We start from the raw sequence: 14,842 nt of genomic DNA, 5'->3' as shown, positions 1-14,842 counted from the left end.
TTACTTGTAATAGAGTACTTCTACATTGCAGTATTGATACTTTTACTTATGTAAAACATTTGACTACATTTTACACCACTGCTGGATATACCTTTGCATTCAACAATCCTGATGATTAGGAGCAGTAGGCAGCTACAGTATTTAACAGCACCCAGGGAGCAGTTAGGGGTTCAGCGTCTTGCTCAAGGACACTTCGACAGGATGCTTGGAAGAACCGGCATCGAATCAGGAACCCTCCAATTCCCATGCAACTGCTCTGCCACCAGTGCCACTGTTCGCCATCAGCCCCGGAAAAAGGCCTTGTCTGTGTTTTGGTTCACACCAATGTGTCAGCCAGCTATGCTAATTATAGAACCAGAACCACCATCCGTCCTTTTCATGACAATTCAGTTCACAAAATGAACACAGTTCAATATTTTACAAATGTTTGGTTTAAAAAATTCAAATTCAAAAGATTTGCACACATTTTCACGTTTTTTCTAAAATAGCAGATCTACAAGCTCATAGCGTGCCACATATACACGTTATTTTTGAATAGCCAAAGTATAAATGAACACAGTTTGTGCAGTAGAGTAGGGGTTCAACTGTGAATTAAACTAATCAATTGAGAGCCTTGTGAGTTTGTAGATCAGCTACTGTATTTTCGTTATTTTGCGGCAAATATAAGTTAGGGGTTATGAAGATAATTAGACTCGATTTCATTATTAAAACAATATATTCTTTCGCATTGATTCATTGATACATTATTTGCTAAGGTACATTATCATATCCCAAAATATGCGCTTCTCAATTATTCGATTAATCAAATTGATAGTATAGTCGCAAAGAGGATAATTTGGATTTGGCTATTGTCAACAGTGTTTGTTTTTCTTTTTTGATTGATTGAACACTTTATTAGTCGTAAACAACAAGTGGTACAGTGAGACATTAAAGCTAAAAGGATAAAGCAAAAAAGTCCTGGGGACTTGTTTCCATTGTGGTCCTATGTATTACATTCATCAACATACAGTAGCATACAAAATAAAAACATAATACGTCATAAAAAATAATGTCATAAAAAATATACAAACACTATAGAAAAGAGATGGGACATTTGCATTTACCTCCCCTTTTGGTCTCCTGATAGATGTTTTTTCAGGCCAATTTAGAAAGAAACCAGTGTTATACATCCTTTAATGGATGGTGTCAGGGCATTCCACAGTTTGGTGGCAGAGCAGTAGAATGAGAAAATTCCCATGTTTGTTCTAAATGTGGGTGGTACCAGATCATGGTCGCTCCCTCTAGTATTGTGGCTGTGTCACTTACTTGGGAGAAGTAGCTTGACAGGTATGAGGGTATTGAGGGCACTGAGGAGGGCTATGTCTCTTTGACTATCTTAACGGCCGATCTACACCAGGGATCCAGTCCTATTTTAAAGCATGCGTATGCGGGACTCGCGTATCCGCTATCTTAAATACCAATCCCAGTGGTATATGCTTAACCCTGTCTTCTAGTGTAAACAAAAAAGGGTGTGTCATTCCATTACCTTGGAGTACATGGCGCCGCTCAGGACCAGCCCGTTGCGGATCCAGATGATGGAGGCGGCAGGCTTGGCGTTGTCGGCATGGCACGTGAGGTTGAGGTGATCGCCAGCCCGGAGACTCACTACCGGCGCTCCCACTATGACCGGCTCATCAGGAGGCACTGTAGGGACAAAACAGATCATTCTCAGATAAGAGTTGATACAAATTAAAAGAAAAACAAAAAACAAATTCTCAATGAGTAAATCGTCACCGTCGGGTGGAAACCTTGCATGTTCAAAAAACACCCTGTTTTATTATTATTATTATTATATTTTTTTAAAGTAAAATACTGAAAACAGCTGATCTACAAGCTCACAACACGTAGCAATGCCACACGCTGTGAGCTTGTAGCTATTGACACTCTTGTATGATGAAGTAAGGCCTTGTGTGTTTTCATAAAAAATAAAAAAATCATACAAAGTTGAACTATGGCGATACACGGTTTCTGCCCGACAACAACATCATTGATAAATTATTGACTCGCAGCCTCGGACTGAATCCGAATGAAACCTCCGAAGGCATTTCGGCAGAGGCATACAGACAGTGCTACCGGGTGAAATGCAATCACAAAATGTAATTTCAAATGAAATATGTTTGCAGTAGTCATGCAATACAGTCGAACTGTATTACATTTAAGTCATAGTGTTCCAGGCAGAACAGCAGGGACCTAGCACCCCTCCCAAAATAAAAAAAGCGTTGGTGCGCAAGCCACCAAAACAACACGTTTGCCCTGAATGCTCTGGGCTTGGGCCCAGACCGTGTCAACTTGTCACACAGTCAGCACTGGAGGCATTCAGCTGTAGAAGCAACCCACCGAGCTTTCATTATTTGTACTCATTCTAGACCAGTGCTCTTCAAACTGTTCTGTGCCCAAGGCAACACCAGTGGGCAAGCGAAAAATCTCCAAGGCACACCTGTATTCATAGCTAAAACAAATAGCAGATATACAAGCTCACAACGCGCAGCATCGCGCCGCCTTGTGAGCTTGTAGATCAGCGGTTTCCTCTATTTTGGAATATGTTTTCAATTTTTTTTTAATCAAATTCCCCAAATAGGGACGGCAGGAGTAAAGTTGTTAAAACATGTATTTTTTTGTATAAAGTGCCTCAGTATTGGGAAATACTGAGGCTATGCTAAATTCAAAATTGATTATACTGTATAATAACTTGGACTAACACCTGGACTTGTCTCACAGCACACCGTTTGGGAACCACTGTTCTAGCCTGTAATGAATATTCTTTTAACCCATTAAGACTGGGAACGCATATGTGAGTCATTTTCAGATTTCTTTGGGCTATTAAAAAATAGCAGATATACAAGCTCATAGCGAGTGCCGCACTATGAGCTTGTAGATCTGCTATGTTTGAAAAATCTTGATAATTCGTGGCACAATCTTGGATTATTTCTTTTTTAAAGCGAACATTTGTAAAATATTTAGTTCCATGAACCCCCAGAAGCAAAGATTTGAGTTACAAATGTCCGCCAAAAAAAAAGAAAGAAATTCAAATATTTGCACAACTTTTCATGATTTTTCAAAAAATAGCAGATCTACAAGCTTATAGCGCGGCACCGAGCTTGTATATCTGCTATTTTTGAATAGACGCACAGATGCGTTCCCGGTCTTAAAGAGTTAAATCTCACAAGTCTGAGGGACTAATGTACTTTCAGAGAACGCGACGCCAACAACCTGTCGCCTTCCTGTTATGGACACAAACAACATCAAGGGACTCGCGAAAAAAGAAGCACCGGGTAAAAAGATATTGAAGTAAATGGAAAGACAAGCAGCAGGAGAGACACACAGAGAGAGCTAATGGCAGAAGCAGCCCCTGAATCTGCTGAAAGGCACTGATTACATTCTTGTATGAAACAGGATCTGATCACCCAGGATTTTATTCAAACTTGAGTGAATTATTGATTGAGCACTCAGCTCATTAGGTAGCAGATCTGGGGCAAGCCTAAATCAAAGGCATGGTGCAGCTGGCTCATCCTGAGTGCTTGGAAGGAAAGGGAGAGAGATAGAGAGCGGAGAGATGACTCGTATAGGGAGTGGTGGCAAAGGGAGTACCAATAGAGCCATAGTAAAAGAAGAGAGAAGAGAGTGTTAACCAGCCCCTATATGCTTTGTCATACAATTAAATTGCCTGTTTACAAACTCCCAATGCATGGATGTGTGACTTTGTTGTGAGCTTGTAGATCTGCTATTTAACAAATTGTTGAAAATGTTAAAATGTTTGTTTCCAAACTAGCGGAACTAGCTACAAGTTTGCAATGCAACACGCCTTGAGTTTATGTTTCTATATGACATTCCCAAAATAGGGAGGCCAGGTTGAAGCTGTTTAAAGACTGCATATTCTCCCAACCCCAGCATCTCAATTCTGGGTGGGGGGGGGTTACCAAAAATAGCAGATCTACAAGCTCACAACATGTCACAACGTGTCACAACGTGTCACAGCGTTGTGAGCTTGTAGACCGGCTATTTTTGGGTGAAGAGATTTGGTGTAGAGTGAAAAAAAGAGTACAGTTGCAACTCAGGTCCGTTTTACTAGGTATGAAACTATGTATGAAAGTTTTTTTTTTTCTTTTTAAAGGCTTTTACTAGTGGCTGGGAGACAAGGCATCCCGATGCCACTACAGGGCACCCAGCTATGAAACTACACACTAGCAAAGCAAAGCCCGCAGCTTCCAGTGCATGATGTACTCTCACCATGTTATCAGTGCCTGAACTGAGCTGGTATACTTACCTTCTTTAGATATTTTTTTTTTGCCAACCTGAGTACTCTTATTTCTCATTGCGTGTGCCGCCCCTTGCTGTGAGAGAGTCTAGGTTCACATATTGGGGAGAAACACTGCGTACGAGGAGTCTTACTTCCCCCCCCCCTCCTCCAGTGCTTAAATCGAAGCCGTACCGGCCGCCTTGACTTGAGAAAATCATAATATTATGAGAAAATTAATATTTCATAGTATTTATTGTATGCATTTCCTCTGGACCAAAGTGTCAGCTGGATAACGTCATTAACCGGCGGCATATCAAGTCAAAAGGCACAACCATCAAGCTAACTGAAAATGTCTTCCTGTAGTAAGACTTAACTAAAAGAAATAAGCCCTGCGGTGGGTAATATACAATATGTTATAAGATGTATTTAATAACAAATATAAAGGGGGGGGGGGAAATGTGCATTTCTTTCTGTATGTTTTTTCTCTCCATGGAACGGCCTATTAAGAATTCATGATTGTAGCCATATGGGAGAGCAGAGCCCACAATTATTTATTCATCCCTATTTTCAGCAAATTTGTCAAAATTTGAATGAATGAATGATTGATAATACTGTACCTCACAGGCTAATGAGCTTGTGGATGGACTATTTTCGCAATTTCTTGTATGAAGAAGTACAGTATAGGCCAGGGCTTAAGTGGTTAAGACAGTGTTTCTCAAAGTAGGGAGGCCAGGCAAAGTAGGGGTCCCCAGCTAAATTAATTAATCTAGAATCACAATCATTTTAACCACTTTCCATTTATACGTTGGCTATAAAACCGCGAGCTTGCACATCTGCTATTTCAGATTTATTTTTAAATCGAAAATGTTTGGACATTTTTAAATCATTTTGCAATTTTTTTAAACATAAATATTCTCTTTTGAGGCGGTCCCTGGCAAACCCTTCAGATGGTGGGGGGGGGGGGGGGGGGGGGGTCCTTGATGAAAAAGTTTGAGAACCACTGGTTAAGAAAATACCCCCCGCCGCAGAGTTTTTTGTTGTTGTTGTTGTTGTTTAGTTTATAATTGAACCCTGCTGGTAGACGTATAGCTCCAGACGGCCGCTGGCGAGCGGCCACATATGGAGCCATATGCTGTGTAGTGTAGCATGCACAACGGCTCTGCACAACACAATGGATGCAGTAATAGGCCGAGCAGAGAGAGAGAGAGAAAGGGAGAGAGAGGGAGAGAGAGAGAGAGAGAGTGTGCTAGATGAAGGAAAAGTGTGTGATGGAGACGGAGTTCACAAAACCTGCTGACTTCATTAGCACCAAGACATGGCCTCTTCTCTCATCCCCCACAGCTGCAGGACTGCTGATTAGACCCCCTCTAGCATGCTGCGTTCAGTGGCCAACTTTATTGCACACACGAACACTATAGCAGCAAGTTGGAACGGGTCGAAAACCAGGCTCTAGTATTATAGCCTAGAACAGAGGTTCTCAAACTTTTTCCATGTCAGGGACCTCCAAATTAATATGTGTTTGGCCGCGGACCCCCCATCTGATAATGTTTTGTGCCAGGGACCCAGGATTTTACAGTGTATTTGGGGGTTCCAGTATAATGGTTTAGTTCAGTGATTCTCAACCCTTTCAATTTCAAGGACCCTCGGTTTAATACCATGTTTTATCTCTGGGACTCCAATCTCACTGTAAAATCCTCAGTATGTATTCCTTAAGGGTCCATTTGGACCCCTGGTGGTCCCTGGACACAGGTACCCTGGCCTAGAACAGTGGTTCTCAAGCTTTTCAGGCCGTAACCCACCAAAATAATCACATTTTAACCCTGACAAGCACTTGGAATTAGGAATTGTAGGCATTACATTTAGCTTGACTAGGTTCCACGGATACATATTGTGAAAATAGTCGATCTACAAGCTCACGACGTCTCGCTTTGCGTCTTTCTTAGGTAATATTTGACAATTTGGCCAATGTTTGAAATTCTTTTATTAGTATAAAAAAGCTCATTACTTTTGAAGCAGTAATGGTCAAAAGTATTCAATGTACAGTATCATGTATACACTTATACTGTATGTTGGTTTGTTTACTGTTGAGTGAAAAAACAATTTTGCACATTAAGCAAGTCATCTGGGGACCCGACCCAAAATAATAAATCAACCCACAGGTTGAGAGCCACTGGCCTAGAACTCCCCTATGAGTTCAACATTAAAAAAAAAAATCCTCACAATTAGGAAAGAATGTTGTGTCTTTGATAAAACTAGCAGTGGTTTCTTTACGAGCAGTAGCGTATCATCTTTCCGCCATGTTTTTTCTTAGCTTGTTCTACTTCGACACCAGTAGAGGAAAATATTGTTCCGATATGAGAGGTTTTACTAATTAGGGACTGTTTAAATACACTTTCCCAGGTTTGGTGATCCTTGATCCCCTGACAAGGCTTCTAAAAACCATTCAACATATCCCACAAGACTGCCACATCAAATAAACACTTCAGACCTGATTTGAAATGGCACGTCTTCTCATTTTCTGCCTTTTCTCTGTTGATTTTTTTAATCCCAACTGACAACTCATTTGTACTCTTTGGCTTTTAAATTAACACATTGACATTTGGATTTTTGTGTGCGCTTTTATCCTCGTCTTGTGTTTTTACCCTTTTCTTGTTTTTAATATATTAAATTGATTTAATTTTGTATTCTTTGTTTCATTAAGTGTGCAGCACGTTGGCTCAACACTGTTGTTTTAAATGTGCTCTGTAAATAAAGTGGATTGGATTGATTCGTTTTCATACGAAAAAACACCTTATCTTACATACTGTGTAGATACTGTAGTAACAGTAATGGTTATAAAACAGAAAAAGTTTTCTCAGGTACTTCTATACAACTCAGAGCTATACACTTCCCCACATGATATGGGGGTGGTCTTGACGTACGGCCCCACTGGCCAATTAGGCGCCTTCCTATTTCTGTCTATGTGTGGGACCACAACCACAGCTACAGTTCCCATAGCCTGCGGGGACATCCAACCGGGCTATGGGACCATGACTACAGATCACATAGCCTGCAGGGACTGTGACTACAGATCCCAGAGCCTATGGCAAAAATGCTAATGAAAAAGCTTACGCTTGGGAAAAGTGAAGACTCTGCTTTCTCCCTCTCTGCGTGGTGCCAGTGGTCAAAGCACATTGTATAACTTCAGTTTGATTGCTACAATCCACTGAGGAGTAAAATGGATGAGGATGGACCGACAGAGTTTTAACCACTTAAAGCCTACATACTTCATCGAGCGGGGTCCCCCAGGGGTCTATATAATTGGTCCCCTCCTTTTTTACCCTCTACACCAAATATCTTGAAAATAGCCGATCTTCAAGCTCACCTTGTAGATGTGCAATTCTCGCCAAATGTTTGCCTACTTTTGCTGAATGTTCACCAATTATGACATAGAACAGGGTTTAACCCATTCAATCCGGGGACGCATCCCGTGTCATTTATAACTCACTTTTTTATGATTTCTTTGGCTATTAAAAAAATAGCAGATGTACAAGCTCAGTGCTGCGCTATGAGCTTGCAGATCTGCTAGTGTTTGAAAAATCGTAAAAATTAGCCTCTGGGGGTCCCTGGAACAAAACCTTTTACAAATGTTCGCTTTAAAAATATAAATATTTAAAGATTTACACATTTTTCAAAAGAAATAACAGATATACAAGCTCATAGCGGGCACTCGTTGCCGTGCTATGAGCTTGTATATCTGCTATTTTTGAATAGCCAAAGAAATCAAATAATGACACAGATACTTTCCCGGTTATTCACTTGCAAAGTGAACAACTTGTTGACAGCTCTGGCCAGTCTGGCGAGTGCATTTCCTAAACACATGTGATGAAGTTATAGCCACCTGGCCCTCCGTACAACGCTGAATTCTGTGGCCTGGGAGCCAGGCCATTTCCCCCCTATAGTGCAAGAGGTGCTGCACGGCTTCCGCAAGGGCCAGCCGTGGAACTGACCCCCATTACCTTGTGACTTGTCTGTTCCTCTCTCCCTTCACCGTGTTAAGATGTTAAGGCGTGAGGGCAGCGGCTGCCACGCTCCGCGCGGGTTCCATGGAAAGGCTAATGCTTCCTGAATCATTACACAGGACTCGCTCCCCTAATCAGATGTGCCGCTGACCTCTGTCAGCAGAGGGACAGCGAGTCCAAACACTAGCACTCCTCTCTGCAGCGACCCCACACAGCTGCTCGGCCCCGTCCTCGTTATACTGCCATGTGTGTGAACTTGGCACGGCCTAATGCCTCCAAATTGACGATTTAATGCAGCTGGTCAACAGATTCCTCATGAACCAGCGACAACACAGAGGCAGACTAATCACCCCCCGACTATAATTATTGGAGAGAGTTCTCTCTCCATCTCAGCCATCCGTCCTCCTTTCCACTGTCCCCCATATATGTGTGTGTGTGCGGGCAGGGTCGTTTTTTCTTTCTCTTTCGTAACTCTATTTTCATTACACGCTAAGGTATTTAATTCACTGGCCCCCGGGGAGGAAATATGTAAACCGAGGGTCATTCAGCCCTGTGCCGACAATGAGGACATTATAAAGGAAATGTATTTTGGTGTGTGTGTGAGTGTGTGTGTGTGTGGGGGGGGGGGGGGGGCAGGATGTCTACTTGTATGCTACAGTTTGCCTTTAACCACCACACCTCAACCTGGCGTCCCTATTTTGGACATTAACATTAACGATATAGAAACCTAGATACCTCATTGGCCTCTGCAGCTCATTGGAGCGACCTGTATCTAATACAAGGCTGTTCCACAGGGGAAGCTGCCACTCAAAGTGACTACTGACCAATCACAGTGTGTTGACTACTGGCCAATCACAGCGCGTCTTTTCCAGGACTTGTCAGAATCTAGTTGTCCCGCCCCCACCTGCCTCTGATTGGCCTACCGAACGCCCCCTTCTGTGACGCATGCGGAAGTTTCCCGCTAGCCCTACGGATGCGGAAGCGGAAGCGCGCCCGAGATACAGACGCTTTAGAGCCGGAGGAGGTGTCTACCTTTATATGTCTATGATTAACGCATTCATTGCCAGGTAATTCATCCACCACTGCCAGCGGTTTGTGAACTTATTTTGACCGGATTTTGACGATTGTTTTCAAAGCGGATGTGAACAAACGATGTCTTGGTGGAAAGACGAGTCTCTTTTCTTTCCACCGGGAAAAAAACATTGTAACCACGATCGTCCGTTCTGTAGTTATCGGCATTTGAATATAGCTCTTTTTCACCAAAAACACAATCTGGGAAAAGAAATCTGAGATAAATGTATTTTTATAAATCTGATAACATTGTAGCGGACGTGTGTTTTTACCCTTTTCTTGTGCTCTTTCTTGTTTTTAATTTATTAAATTGATTTAATTTTGTGAAAAATGGACGTGTGAAAAATGTTTCAGATGACGTCATTTCCGGGTGGATCCTTCTCTCAAAGTCAAGGCATGATTCATAGGTTGGCGAAGAGCGCCGTCTAGCGTAATCACAAAGAAACACCAGATGACGTAATATTACGTCATGGGGAGTCAAGGTGTTAAAGATATATTGCAAGCTTGTAGATTGACTATTTTTGAGTGGTGCCAACCACTCCTATATCTGACTTTGTCTGTGTGTCTGTGTGTCCGTGTGTATGTCTGTATGTCCAATAAACAAACATTGATGACAACATCAATACGGGGCTCATCAAAGGCACCACTCTCTTCACACAGGGTGTGATTTTTAATGTCTGAATAGCATAATGGATCCATTTTGCTATTTGAGGTAGTCTGTGCTCTACAGTTTGGAACATAGTAATGTTTACCCCTGTTACTATAGCTAAACACTGTATATTGAACTGTATGTCGTTACTATCAGGCAGAAACCTAATCTCCATGTTTCAACTTTTTATGTTTTTTGTCACACTAAAGTAGTGAAAATATAAACAACAACAACTAAATAATAACTTGGCCTACATTTGATCCATTGGGACAACGGTTATTTTTTCCATTGCCTGACAAGTAACACTTTTGGACATTCAAGGTTTCCGGGCTGACAGCAACAATACTGAATATTATTCAAACTCTATTGCCAATCGCTTTTCAAAAGAGCCACACCTTTGACCCTTTAGATTTTTGCGTTGGCTGTTCAAAAATAGCAGATATACAAGCTCACAGCGTGTCACTTTGAGCCGCACAGCAAGCTTGTACATCTGCTATTTTTTATTTTATTTTCCAAACAAAAGTGTGAGAACTGATGATTTAGAAGGCAGTTGGCCGCACCAACTGGCAGTAGTCTTACATGTGCACCCGCGCGTGACATTACTAACAAGTTAAATTGAGTACGGGGAGCCAGCCCTTTTGTAAACCACACTATCACCGATTCAAATTGGTGATTGTTCCCTCTTCAGATAAGAGATGCTGGCAAAGTTAATTAAACTGCTTACTTTAAATACAGAATGTAACAGGCCTCAGAGCCCTGGAGATATGGGATAATTTATTTTGCTACTCTGGATGTAGAATCCCGAAGGGTCTCATGGCAACCAGTGCGTACAAGTAGAAGACATTTTATTATATCCTCTCCATCTTGAGTGCATTAGTGTGGGTGTAGGCATCTGTGTATTGGCAAGAAGACATTTACAAAAGAGAACAAAATTAGTACCGCAATCGAAGAGATGTGTATGGGGATCATTATTTTTCAAGTCAAAACATAACATTTTTCATTTTTGAATAAAACTAAAAAATTATAACCTGTCATGCATTGTTTAGACATAGTCTAAACAATCTCCATCTGTCATTGTCTATTTCTAGACTCTAATACTGAGACGACCTAGAGAGAATACTCAGAGCATAATTACTGAAATGTGGACAGTGTCAGAAACAACAACAAGGCGGGAGACATGCCTCCACGTTCCGTCGTACAATGAGAAAAACCCACGGTTAGCCCACTCTGAGAACATTGCTGAGGGAACTTTTAACCAATAAACAAGTCAAAACTCCTCGCAAAGAAATTTAAATGTTGTCAAACCAAAGGACCCCAAAAAAGTCACAGTAATCAGTTTCTGGCATGAAATAACTTTCTTTTTCTCTGGGGGCGATAGACTATAGCTTACCCACAGCCACCGATCTATCACAGTTTATATTGAGGGGCTATCAATCACCCGAGTAGGAATCCTGTGGCGACAAAAAAACAAGCCAGATAAGGTACAGAGCTGCATGACAAGACGGCGCTGGATGTTTATAGGGCCAGCTGACTTTGCAGCAGAAGGCTGCTCGCCTTCCTCCTGTGTCAGATTGATCTTTTATTGCTTGACACAGGTGCTGATTAGCAGGTGAGCAGAGGCTAATCCATGACAAAGCAGTGACAGTAATAACTACTAAGCTGTCAAACGGGGGAAAGACAAAATCCCTTGTTGTGGTGACAAATACTGGGGTGCGTGCGTGCATGCGTGTGTGTCTGTGCGTGCGTGTGTGTCTGTGCGTGCGTGTGTGTCTGTGTGTGTGTGTGTGTGTGTACGCGAGCGTTCCTAGCTCACAGGGCATCGTGATGTATGGTGTTTAGATGAAGGGCGTGCCTTGCACCTTCACTGCCGCTGGCTAACCACTGTGGTGAGCAGGGCCATAAGCCAAGAAAGAATGGGTTAGAAATGGCCTGTCTACAATCCAGGAAATCATTTCACTATCCTCCTCCTACTAAACGCCCCGTGGACAAAGGCCTGGGCACATTGAAGCCCGATCCATCCAGTGTTCCACAGAGCAGATCCCACTATCGTGGAGGAAATGACGGCCATGAAGGTTCACCCAACCACAACCTCTGCCATCCACCATCTTTAACCACGTGAACTCTGGTGTGGACAGAAAAAAGTGGTCCATGGGCACTTACTGTACGCCTTAGTGGCTGGGGGTTCAAATTCACTGTGGTGCATCCGGCTTTGTCGAGCGCAAACACAATTGGCCAATTGGGAGGCGGCACCTGTTAGCAGGGAGTGTTGGGCGGGAGGAGTAGGACGGAGGCTCTACGTCCTCCCGGTGGGGGTTCCTCACTGGCAGCAGTGAAAACACACAAATGATGTGTGGGGAGGAATTAATTGGCATAACGACTAAATTGGGGAGAAGAAAGGGATAAAAAATAAAATAAAGCCAACTCTCTCTCTAGTCTATAGTTTACAAAGTCTGACTCCGTATTCTGGGCCAAATCTCTTCACCACAAATGGCTGGGTGGAGCTCCACACCTATGTCAGCAGCCAAGACTGCACGTCTTCAGGCTCTTTTCGATTAGAAGAACCACTGTAGGTGAACCGTGGCGTGAAATGCATTTCACAGGTTCTGGATTGGTTGCATGTGCTATACGGCTCGCTTTCAGATAAGGTCCTCAGAACCTCATTTGGGCTCAGGATGTGGTGCTATAAGCCTGAGTTCCCAGAACTAAGAGTTCACACCGTTGTGAGCTTGTAGATCTGCTATTCTTTGCCAAAAGTTTAGGCTGTAATGCTGCCTTTAACCACTTAAACCCCAGCATCAGTATTGTGACTTTTCTGTTATTGTTGGGAAAGCTTTCGCTGAAAATAGCCGATCGACAAGCCCACAACGCGTCGCGCTGCGACCCGTTGTGAGCTTGTCGATCGGCTATTTTCTGCGAAAGCTTCCCCAACAATAACAAAAAAGTCACAATGGCAGCAATGTGGTGTGGAGTCAATCTTTTTTATTTATTGACACACCTCCCCGGTTCTAGTTATATTGGAAACATAAGCAAAAACAAATCACCACAGAAACTTCAAAGGTTCTGGAGAGTTTCAGGTTATGAAAGGTTCTGGGATACCCTTCGTGGTTGAACAGATCCATTAGTTACCCAAGCCGTGCTACTCGCTAATATGCTGAGTCGGCGGGATCCTTGCGATTCAAAGGCGAACGCTCTATACCGACCGGAGCTACCGTAAGTAAGTTACCTGGCCACAAATTCCCCATATACAAGCCGACACACAATTCTATGAACACACATGCTTTTTCCATACAACCACAGGTTTCAGAGTAACCTACTGAGCTAGTCTGGATCTTTTTTTTTGCCGCCAGCTTGGATCATAGCGTAATATAATTACACTTTCTCTTCTGAGCATGTTTCCGACCCTAAGGGGATTGTCAGTGTGCTGTCTAGTTCACAGTTGTATTCCTTTCCATTATAAGACTTTTATTATAGGGCTATACAACCACTTTCATTATTTTATGAGGTTAGACTTTTCTCAACATGCAGAATAAGAGCGTTAATTAAAACCATGGGAGAACTTTCAGAAAGCAGGTTGAAGCGGAGCATGGCGCAGTGTGTGATGAGCTACTCTCTTCTGGGTGTGTTTTATTTGCTTTACTGTGGATGCATACAACTAACAAATAAAACATTTAACCTCTTAATCCCTATACATCGTCTGACAAATAGCGGAGGCAAAAAAGTTGATCTGTATGCAGATCTGCTAGTGTTGCAATTCTTTAAATCTTGTATGTTTTGCATTTCTTTTAATTGTTTTGGAACTTTTGCCTATAATGACGTTATAAAACGCCCCGCTGTTAAAACGCACCGTTAGGATTAGTACACAGTGAACAGTGTTCATTTCATAAGTCCATTTGGTTCCATGTTAAATTAGCACAGCAACCGGGCCAAGAGAGAACTGCAGTTGTGATGCTGAATTATGAGCTGAGTTACTGTTAGATCAGTGGTTTTCAACCTTTTTCATGCCAAGGACCCCTGAATTGATAAACATTTGGCCGCGGACCCCCATCTGATTTTTCTTTGTTCCAGGGACCGCCAGAAGCAAAGATTTGAGTTTATAATTTTCACTTAATTCAAAGATATGCACACATTTTCGAGATTCTTCAAAAAATAGCAGATCTACAAGCTCATAGCGCGGCACTTGGTGCCTGTATATCTGCTATTTTTGAATAGCCAAAGCTAAGTGGTTAAAATGATTGTGACGCTATGTTAACTAATTTCGCTGGGGACCCCCTGGTACTGGTGGTCCCCACTGGTTGAGAGCCACTGTGTTAGAATACAGTGGTGGACAGTAACAAAGTACAGTTTTGAGTATCTGTACTGTTAAATCTGAGATATGTATATCGTCTGTATTTCTTCTCTTTTCATTTTATCATTTATATGTGTCAGCATGGCCGAGTTGCCTGCGCGCCCACATTGCATCATACAATTTGGTAGCCTGTATGAGCCAACATGTCTCCGATGGGCCTGATAGCTATTGTTTTTGTTACAGCCTATCTGTTATGGTTCAGCTTGTCCTTGTAGCAGCTAGTATAACTATGGTCTGAGCCCTGTGTGTGGTGTGGTGGTGGTAAGAATACCTTACCACCATCTGTGTCGAATGTATTTCTCCACATCAAGATAACAGGGAGCCTGTCACATGGCCTTGGCGTCGTTCTGTGGATATTGAAGACCGACGCCTGGAATGCCGATATGAAGAGGAGGAACTGCTTTTGCTTGTATTGCTGTGCGAAACTCATCTTGACACTTGTTAAGAGACTTTCTCACAGAATAAACCCTTTTTATTCATTTTAATTAGAAGTATCATCT

At 42.4% G+C, this 14,842-nt stretch overlaps 1 pseudogene across 1 annotated transcript in view; it reads right to left on the bottom strand.

The window, feature by feature from the left end:
* The window catches only part of LOC311057267 (kin of IRRE-like protein 3), a 152,709-nt pseudogene that overhangs the window by 91,216 nt on the left and 46,651 nt on the right, over window positions 1-14,842 (bottom strand). The window contains exon 4 of the transcript in view: window positions 1,526-1,683. The product of the transcript in view is annotated as a kin of IRRE-like protein 3 (transcript). The remainder of the gene's footprint in view (window positions 1-1,525; window positions 1,684-14,842) is intronic.

Source organism: Gymnoscopelus microlampas (genome assembly GCF_963454915.1).
Source record: "Gymnoscopelus microlampas genome assembly, chromosome: 12".
Lineage (NCBI taxonomy): Eukaryota > Metazoa > Chordata > Actinopteri > Myctophiformes > Myctophidae > Gymnoscopelus > Gymnoscopelus microlampas.
This window is presented reverse-complemented; position numbering and strand designations above follow the sequence as displayed.